Genomic DNA, 10,882 nt, shown 5'->3' on the forward strand with positions numbered 1-10,882 from the left:
CACGCACACCCTCGGCACCCCCACCTTTTTCTCCATCTCTTTCCTCCCATCAATGACACACTGATATTGGAGGCACAAGCCTCAATAGCTCCTGGCTTCTCAGGCAGGAAAGGAAAAAAATAAAACAGCAGCAAAAAAAAAAAAAAAGAAAGAAAAAAAAGCTAAATCTGCAGAAATATTATATATAGTCATATTCCACCCTGACTGAATCGGAGAGAGGAGGAAAGTCTCGAGGAGGTACAACCAGGTGAGGCAATATACTTAAGATCTACAAGACTCTCGATTAAATTGTTGTGCTTATATGCACTAATAATAATCACATTAAAGGGAACGTCACATTAAACTAAGCTGCCACGTAAACACCTAAACCTGCTATCTTCAACTTGTTAAATCCCATCATAATCAAAAGTATAAATTGACTAGCAGACCTTGATGACTCGTCAGTCTCATATAGACCCTTTGCAAACACGTGACCACGACCACGTGACGCCATGATGGACGGCAAATCACCGGCAATAACAAGCTAAACAGTGTAGTAGATGAGCGGAAAGTTTCATAGTTTCAATCAGTTTGGCTTTATGGCTTCTATTGAACAACAAGTTGTCGTGCCGTTATCGGTCGAGGTAGGGCATCTGGTAGGTCCTCACAAAGAGCAGTATTTGGAGAAGTTGGAGATAGCAGGATTGGATACCGACCCTTAATTCTTCCTCCCTCCGTTTTCACGGACCTCATTAAATCACCGAGTCTGCCCGACTTCAGTCCACACGATCTGTAACACTATGGTAAACGGGGTATCCCCATATACTGGTGCTGATCTCAAAGCTTTTAAAAGTCTGGATGCTTACCAGTTCTTTGTAGCTGGCTGGGTTACAGGTACGCGATGCTATGCTAACGGCGGGGGGAGGTACCTCATAATGGCAAATATAAGACATCAATCTAGGGTTTATTCTGTATATATTCTTTACTTAAGTAAAGATTTATATAACACGTAGCCCATGTTTTTAGAGGACATCGTCGGTCGCGATGGGCAGCAGCTAGCTAGCAGTCCAAAGCTAGCTGCAGCTAGCTCGTTAGCTAGCCGGGGTAGGAGCTCCGCAGACCCGCATTTAACTCGTTTCTTTTGGCCTTTTTGAAGCTAGTTTCCGTGCCATGTCATCTTTAATTTAACCGATTATTTTTGTAAGTGTGTTAAGTTAAATGATCAAGGAAATGGCTTTCTTTTTTGGATATGTAGCTAGGTAAGTGAATAACCAATGTTAGTTATGTGGGTCATCATCGGGTTGGACCTGTTAGCAGGAACAGCTGGTTAGCACGGCAGCTAGCTAGCTGGTTGAGGATAATTTTATTTATCACATTTAAAACAATTGCTGAAGCTGCGGCGGGAAGCTGTGGTCTTAGGGTCTTAGGTGCCTCAAGGGGCGGCAACCCACGAACACCGTGGTGGACACCGGTGGTCAGGGAAGCCGTCCGACTGAAGAAGGAGTCTTTCTGGGATATGTTATCCCAGGGGACTCCGGAGGCAGTTGCAAGGTACCGAAGGGCCCGAAGGACTGCAGCCTCTGCCGTGAAAGAGGCAAAGCAGCGGGTGTGGGAGAAGTTCGGAGAAGACATGGAGAAGGACTTTCGGTCGGCACCAAGGTGCTTCTGGAAAACCGTTCGCCACCTCAGGAGGGGGAAGCGGGGAACCATCCAAGCTGTGTACAGTAAGGATGGGACGCTGCTGACCTCAACTGAGGAGGTAATAGGGCGGTGGAAGGAGCACTTTGAGGAACTCCTAAATCCGACTAATACGCCCTCTATGGTAGAGGCAGAGCTGGAGGATGATGGGGGATTGTCGTCAATTTCCCTGGTGGAAGTTGCTGAGGTAGTTAAACAACTCCACAGTGGCAAAGCCCCAGGGATTGATGAGATCCGTCCAGAAATGCTTAAAGCTCTGGGTGTGGAGGGGTTGTCTTGGTTGACGCGCCTCTTCAACATTGCGTGGAAGTCGGGGACGGTGCCTAAGGAGTGGCAGACCGGGGTGGTGGTTCCCCTTTTCAAAAAGGGGGACCAGAGGGTGTGTGCCAATTACAGGGGTATCACACTTCTCAGCCTCCCCGGTAAAGTCTACTCCAAGGTGCTGGAAAGGAGGGTTCGGTCGATAGTCAAACCTCAGGTTGAAGAGGAACAATGCGGATTCCGTCCTGGTCGTGGAACAACGGACCAGATCTTTACTCTCGCAAGGATCCTGGAGGGAGCCTGGGAGTATGCCCAACCGGTCTACATGTGCTTTGTGGATCTGGAGAAGGCGTATGACCGGGTCCCCCGGGAGACACTGTGGGAGGTGCTGCGGGAGTATGGGGTGAGGGGGTTCCTTCTCAGGGCCATCCAATCTCTGTACGACCAAAGCGAGAGCTGTGTCCGGGTTCTCGGCAGTAAGTCGGACTCGTTTCAGGTGAGAGTTGGCCTCCGCCAGGGCTGCGCTTTGTCACCAATCCTGTTTGTAGTATTTATGGACAGGATATCGAGGCGTAGTCGGGGTGGAGAGGGGTTGCAGTTTGGTGAGCTGGGGATCTCATCGCTGCTTTTTGCAGATTCGCAGTTCGCAGCCGAGTGTGAAGCGGCTGGGATGAGGATCAGCACCTCTAAATCTGAGGCCATGGTTCTCAGCAGGAAACCGATGGAGTGCCTTCTCCAGGTAGGGAATGAGTCTTTACCCCAAGTGAAGGAGTTCAAGTACCTTGGAGTCTTGTTCGCGAGTGAGGGAACAATGGAGCGGGAGATTGGTTGGAGAATCGGCGCAGCGGGTGCGGTATTACACTCAATTTATCGCACCGTTGTGACGAAAAGAGAGCTGAGCCAGAAGGCAAAGCTCTCAATCTACCGGTCAGTTTTCGTTCCTACCCTCACCTATGGTCATGAAGGCTGGGTCATGACCGAAAGAACGAGATCCAGGGTACAAGCGGCCGAAATGGGTTTCCTCAGGAGGGTGGCTGGCGTCTCCCTTAGAGATAGGGTGAGAAGCTCAGTCATCCGTGAGGAGCTCGGAGTAGAGCCGCTGCTCCTTTGCGTCGAAAGGAGCCAGTTGAGGTGGTTCGGGCATCTGGTAAGGATGCCCCCTGGGCGCCTCCCTAGGGAGGTTTTCCAGGCACGTCCAGCTGGGAGGAGGCCTCGGGGAAGACCCAGGACTAGGTGGAGGGATTATATCTCCAACCTGGCCTGGGAACGCCTCGGGATCCCCCAGTCGGAGCTGGTTAATGTGGCTCGGGAAAGGGAAGTTTGGGGTCCCCTGCTGGAGCTGCTACCCCCGCGACCCGTTACCGGATAAGCGGAAGAAGATGGATGGATGGATGGACATTTAAAACAGAAAGGCAATACATACACATGCTTGTGTTGGTAAGGATTACTCTTCAGATTGTGCAGATTTGTGAATGTGAGAACACAAACACGAACGAAAACGTACGCGTTTAGCTTGCCGTCCGTCTACAGCATAGCTCTTCCGCCGTCCGTCATGGCGTTCATAATTTGCGCGAGTGGAGCGTGACGTCACGTGTAAAGGGTTTATAAAACTTAATGTGATTTGTGTTAACTTGTTGATTTTGTGGATGCACTTAAGGCAAACAGGTTAAAAAAGAGGAATGGTTTTAATGCATGCAAAAGATGCTCTGTAGGCTACATTAATCAATGCAAAAAAAGAAGAAACTTAAACTTTTAAGCTCAATTTTGAAATCCATGCTATCTATTTAGCGGAATCTAGTATGTGTGAGCACTAATCACATGGATGTAATGCACATCAATGACCAGCCATGTGTGGCCATTATCCTACTGGGCAGTTCCTGGTTACTTTGCAGATTCAGATTATTAATACAAAATATAAATCAACCTATAAATTATGATGTATTGTTATTGATTAAGTTACCCATAATTAGGCTATATAAAGTAGTTCAAATTGGCTACACCTTTATCAGCTGCAACAAATGCTTACACATTCATGCATCACTAATGGCCCTTTTTCACAGCAGACATTTTGACTTGTCATAGTAGGAAAAGCACAGCTGAAATTGATAACCTTAACGATGGCTCAATTCCATCAAGTGTCCCAGTAAGTTATTTCAGTGAGTCAGCATGCCCAATACCAGGGCCTCTCCTAAGTGGAATGCAGCCTTCATTAATGGTTTTGAATACACCTGTGCTTTTCCTACAATGGCATGTCAACCTGCCATGAAAAAGGTCTATTATAGTACAGTGCAGTGGTGGAAAATAAATTAGTGCATTTACTCAAGTAGCCTACTTTAATTAAGTAACATTTTGAGGTACTTGTTTTTTACTTGAGTATTTTCATTTTCTGCTACTTTATAATTCTACTCCACTACAATATGTAGATGTCAATTGAGCAGGTACATTAAATACATGTTGCTGATATTAGATAGCTAACCACACAGAACTTTACCAGCGGCACAAAGGTAACAGTGATAGTCAGCTCGAACACCTGTTAATGTTAACGGACTTACCTTAACTTACTGGTCCTTTCAGTCCCAACCGGGTCCCAACGGCGGTCAAAGTCAACTTTACCTCCGGCTTGAAATGCTGAACATGTTGCAGAATACCGCAGAGTTAGCCACAAAAGAGGTTATTCTTCAAAACAAACTTCTGAAGCGACAATATAGTACAGTTGACAGATTAACCAAGCACGACAGGTTCAAACAGCCCACCATTTTTAAAAAGGTGCGTTTGATTTAGTTGCATTAACAGCTATGTAGCCTATTCAAAATTGTACTTTTTTCAAAAAGTACAAAACTAGAGATATGATAGATAGCCTATCGATTATAGCCACTTTAAGACTTTGAATGCTGGACGTTTACTAGTAGCCTAATGGAATAGGCTACTTTTGTATTGGTACTTTTACTTAAAAAGTAATTGAGATACTTAGCCTACTTTTATCTGATTTTCAACGTAACAGTACTGTAGGACAGGTAATCACAGTGAGTGTGTATTGATCTGTGAATGAGCAGGGTTTAGATAATGTTCCTCAGTTTGTGTGTGTGTGTGTGTGTGTGTGTGTGTGTGTGTGTGTGTGTGTGTGTGTTCCAGAGAGTCACTCTGAATAAGATTAAGACCAAAATAGATAGGCCTATTAGATATTGTTTACTGGTTTGTGTTGTGACATATAGCTATTCTTTTGATTGCAGCATGGCCGGTTAAACCTAAATGTACAATAATAGATCTATAAACATAGGCTACTATAGATCCACAAGCCCCAAGCAGCAATCAGCATGTAACTCCTCCACTTCAAGCAACCACTGAGTGCAGATGCACCCGTGTGCTCAAAGCTCCAATAACAACAGAATAGCTTGTGTCGCAGGGCCTGTATTATTCTGGGCGTGTGGTCCTTCTTTAATTTATGATTTTACCTGCATGAGCACATTTTCTATTGAAAGTTAAGGATATTAAAAATATATCTACATCCCCATCTACAGCCTCATGGTCTAATCCAAGTATGTCGATAAGCATTTTATTATGCACTTTAGATAGTCTTTTAATGCACATGTAATGTCGCTGGTCGTCATTGACCCTCAACAGTTAGATAAATCAAGTGCACCTGCTGCATTTAAACATTTTAAACTATAATACGCATAATCACACACAGTAATGCCCTGTCATTATCCCTGTAATATAGTCAAACAACCTGTAATTGGAGATCCATATACAGTGTAGTAATATTCATCTTCACCGCTGTCCTTGTTTTAAGCTTTATGACAATGCAGTGGGTTTTAAAGAGTTTTTTTTAAAGCCGAACACTATACTGTCCACGTCTGCGTCTGCACAAAGGTCCGCTAAGTTCTGCATGACGAAAATGTTGAAATGTGTTTCTCAGACCTTTTGCAAAGTAGTGAAGCTTTAATTAGCGTTCAGAGGGTCAAAATGAACATATTCTTTCTCCTGTCTAGGCTTCGGTGGGAAATCAAATAAAACCATGTCGCCCTTTTAATTCATGGCCTTCTTTTATTTCTATAAAAAAAGGTAATGGCTTAATCTAATGTGATGGTCAAATTAACATTATCTCAGCGAAAGAAGTTCAAACTGAACATATGCTCTGTTCTGTCAAGGTTTCATTTGGGAATTAAAACCATATTGTCCTTTTAATTCATGGCCTTTCTAATGCAGAACTTTGCTTCTCAGAACTCATGCAAAGAAGCTTAATCTGATGGTTAAATTAGTGTTATCTCAGCGAAAGAAGTTCAAACTGAACATATGCTCTGTAGGTTTAAGTCATACACCAAATTAAACCATTTTGCCGGTTTTGTTCATGGCCTATCTAATATAGAACCTGGATATTTAACCGGATAGGATCTACTGTAATGCACAACACATGGACAATTTGTTTCATGAATATTAACTGGATTATATGACAGAGTAACGTGTTTCTTGGGGTGTTGTATTTTATTTTATTTTTTTTAGAATTTTTTTTTTTTTTAATTACTGTAATTTCTGTGGGTCATCATGATTAGGTACCAGGAAGTACATCAAATAAGGGCAAAATAACAATGAAAAAAAATTCCAGAATTTCATCAAAATCTGACTTTCATCCGTATTTTATCTCTACTTTTACATACTATGATTCCTTCAATACTTATTATTGATTATACCGAACCACCCCTACCAACCCACCTCCCTTCCCCAAAACCACCCTACCATCCGCCCACCTCTCCCACCCCCGCCCCCATTTACCCGCCCACCCCTCACATTGCTGGTTCTCATTCAAGACAGGTCCCACAAACACATACACACGACAAAAAAAAGTGTAATTGTGTCAGAAGATAATTTCACACAAAGTTGCAGAACATACAAAAATGTTGGTAGGGGTTGGGGGGGGGTTCCACCTGCGTTGTTGTATCACATCCAAAGCCATGGCCTCCACACCTCCTTCTGATTCCAAATCTACAGCTGTACCCCTGCTGCCATCCTTCGGGACACACGACCAAGGTTCACAACCTCCAAACCCCCCAAACAGATACACTCTAACCCCCTCGAGGAAGATCAAAAGCCAGCTGGTCAAATCACCTTGGAGAAGGTCTAAACACCTCAGGATTCGGGATCTCCTCTGCCTGAATGGGATGTGACCCATATGAGGAGGAGGATGGAGAACCAGATGTTGAGGCGCTACGCTTCAGGGAGCAAGCGAGGGGCTGAAGTGAGCCTGAGTGAGCAAGTGAGTGACAGGCGTGGTGACGTATGTGTGAGTCTGTATCTGTATGCAGAGGGATAGGAGCCACATGTGAGCCTCTTGTCAGCTTTACCCTGATGTGCATCCTTGTAGTCGCTCCTTTTTTTTCTTTCAAAAGATGCACCAGTGACATCTCTTAAAAGCTGAGAGGCAGCTCAGTGAGAGGTTTTATTTCACGCAGCTCCTCAGTATTAGTCTGAGGGGAGCTTGAAAGCTACCGAGGCTCAAAGTCACCGCAGTTCGCTGAGCCAGTCACTCTCAAATTGGAGGAAATGTAAATGACTTACATAATCAGCACCCTCTTTATACACACACACACACACACACACACACACACCCCAAAAAAATGTGACGTCAGCGCTTCATAACACTGTTGATAACTGTGTAAAAATAGCCAAACGTAGTCAGTCATGTTCAGCATGTGAGCAGAATAGAAGTGACATTTGATGTGGCTTTTTCTGCTGCATAATGAGGCTTATCCCTGACCCAGAGTCATGATCATCATGTGGGTGAAGTAGAAGCTATTTTTCATACTGGATTTATCAATTTCTGCATGTTGTGTATTTGAATAAACTTATATCCATACGACTGATTTTCAAAAATGTACCGAGAGTGTGACTATACAGCAAACATTTGGCCTGTATATGTGCACAGGTATACAAGGGCAGACAGTGAAAGAACTCCTATTGGTAGCCAGTGGATTTATTTCACAATTACAGTGGATTTTTTCTTCTTCCCGCTGGATCATTCCAATTAATTTCAATTTCAGTTGGCAGCCCTTGACCGCCAAGACAATGGACTTTTTTTTTCCCATTTTATTGAGACAGATTGGCCAAGAGTGTTGCTGCCATCTACAGACTCGTGATTACATCTTTTGCCCACCCTCCTCACACACACACACACACACACACACACACACACACACACACACACACACACACAATGTAAACAGCCGAGGCCTTGAGTGAAAATGAAATGACCTGAGATGCCTGCAGCAGAGACTTTCAGGATGCAAAGCATACATACAGCTAAACATGGGAGCAGATTATGTTTAGACCTTCTGTATTCACCTGTAATCACAGGGTTAGTTGGCTGAAAGCTATAAAGGATCAGAGCCCTCATAAAATATTCTGCCTACAGAATCATCTGTAGTGCTTCCCTGACATCCCTATCTGTTTTTATGTAATGTACACACACAGATGTTGACATACAGTCACTCAGTAGTTCCTTTTTTTTTTTTTACGTGTGACCTCTTTAAAACAATGCAAAATGTCAAAGGTTGCATATCTCTACACAGTGTAGCCAGTTAGCTAGTGAGCAGATAAAAATTAAGTCATTCAAAATAAAAAAATAAAGCAAAGTAAAAAAATAAAAAAATAAATAAAGGTATTTTGAGCTGCAGACAATATTGTTTCTTCTTGCCAATAAGTATGGAAAAATGGCTGTTTGGTTTTGATTTGAGGTTAAGAGAAATTGCAAACACACTAAATCTGCAGAGACTGAGATTTTATAAGTTATAAGGGGTTCAATAAGATCTGGGACCCTGTGCTGACATTATTTCAAGGTAAAGACTAATGTGTTGGTTCCAGTGTAAAACACCTTGTGTGTATATTCCTTTTACTATGTATATGCACTTTTGTACTTAAAGTTAAACTGATTTGTATTTAATTATGACTGGTGGTTATTGTTATTACTCAGGATGTGTTGTGTCTGTTTATTTATTTATTTTTTATTCTTCTGGTTTGTTCATATTCCAGGTATGCTCTCAAAAAATAATAAACATATATATATATTATATATATATATATATTATTTTTTAAAGATTATTTGTATGGCATTTTAAGCCTTTATTTGGACAGGACAGCTTAGACTTGAAAGGGGAGAGAAAAGGGGAACGACCTGCAGCAAAGGGCCGCAGGTCGGAGCCGATCCTGCGGCCGCTGCGTCGAGGAGCAAACCTCTACACATGGGCGCCCGCTCTACCAGGTGAGCTAACCTTCAATCTATGTCGTTAATCATCACGACCCCTGAGATTTATCTTACAACCTCTTTGGGTGGTCCTGACCCACAGGTTGGAAACCACCGCTGTGTTTAGCTCTGGGGTTTAGACTCATTTCCTTATAGGTAACCCTAAATTTAACCATAACTATACTTACCTAACCTTAACCTCTACCCGATCCCAGTGAGGACAGGAACCGTTTTAGCTCATGATAAATCTAACTGCTGTGAAACCAAATCAGAAACAACAAATTCTTAACCTCAGCAGCTTAGATGTCCCCAGACGACTAAGTTGAAAATGATGCAAACTATATCTAAAATTACACTCACACACACACACACACACACACACACACGTTTCTGTACCCTTGGGTGACCCTGGGAACGAATGCCTGCATGTTCCTCCTACTGTCACCAGCTGCAGACAAACTGTCGCACAGTCCCTGTTGTCTGTTTGTCCTGTAGGCACAGAAAACACCTCCCAGGAATAAAGGTGGACGGAGAAGAGTGAACAAGCCCCCCCCCTCCCTGCTCGGACTGAAAATAACATACCTCCCTGCAGGATGGGCCAACAGGTCGAGGTGCAGCGGGTGACATGTGCACTGAATGGACAACCGAGTATTGTAGGAGATATTTTGGAAATGTCATGCACTGGCATTATTAACATACCTCTTGTGTTAGCCTGTATGCGGGCTGTCACAGCAAGCGGGCAGAACAGGCAGGGAGGCCTGCACGTCTGGCAATGAGGAGGGAGATTTATTATGGTTTTCATCAGCAGGGCACACTTGGTTGGGACACACTTGTTGTTCAAAGGCTTGTCATCATTTCTGCCTTCTATTTAAAGTCAAACTCAAGCAACAAGCAAAGGCAACGGCTGCGTCAAGAGCAGCAGGACAACATGCATTCCACAGATGTCTGCTCCGTGGAAAAGAGCCCTGTTAAAATTGCCATGTGCTGAACTACTTTCACTCGAATGGAAACGTTAACTGCTGAATCCTCCCCCTCCCCTCCCTCCCCCCCATCTCCATTGAGGAAAAAAAAACACCTCACACGCTCATTTTGCCAGGGATGACTCAGCTTTCACGAGGTGTGCTGTGAGAGCCCCTTCAAGAGGCGCTATGACAATTCACATAGATTTCTGTTGTTTCGTTTCACCATGTGCGCCTGTTACACGGAGGGGAGATGTTTTTACTCTGCCATCGTCACTAACTGAGAAATGGCTTAATTTCCATTGTTGGCCATCCCAATGGAAACCAATTAGTCGTCTGTAGCTGCGAGTCGACCGGTTGCCATTTGATTCTCTTTCAGCTCGTTACACTGGGAAGCAGTTTTTTTACATGAATGAATTGTTATGTTTTTACTAACAAGCAGGCAAAGTCCAATATGTCCAAGTGACATTTCTGTGCACGTTTAAAAAAAACCTCATCTTTTGGAAAACCATTTTAAAGCTTTTCTATCTTTTCTGTATAATGAAAGAGTGAGTGTGTTTAGGGAGGGGGGTTAATCCTTAATAGCCTCTCTGTGTTTTGCACACACTCTCACCAGCTGTTTTCATCAGTGTGGTGTTGTGGTGGTGAAAGCCTGACGGGTGCTGCCGCCCTGTGTTTGCACACAGTAACTGCTGCTGCCCGCAGTAATAACACTGATGCACAGTCACTCTCAACAATACAAGGGTTCGAA

Source organism: Sander lucioperca, chromosome 3 (genome assembly GCF_008315115.2).
Source record: "Sander lucioperca isolate FBNREF2018 chromosome 3, SLUC_FBN_1.2, whole genome shotgun sequence".
NCBI classification, from domain to species: Eukaryota; Metazoa; Chordata; class Actinopteri; order Perciformes; family Percidae; genus Sander; species Sander lucioperca.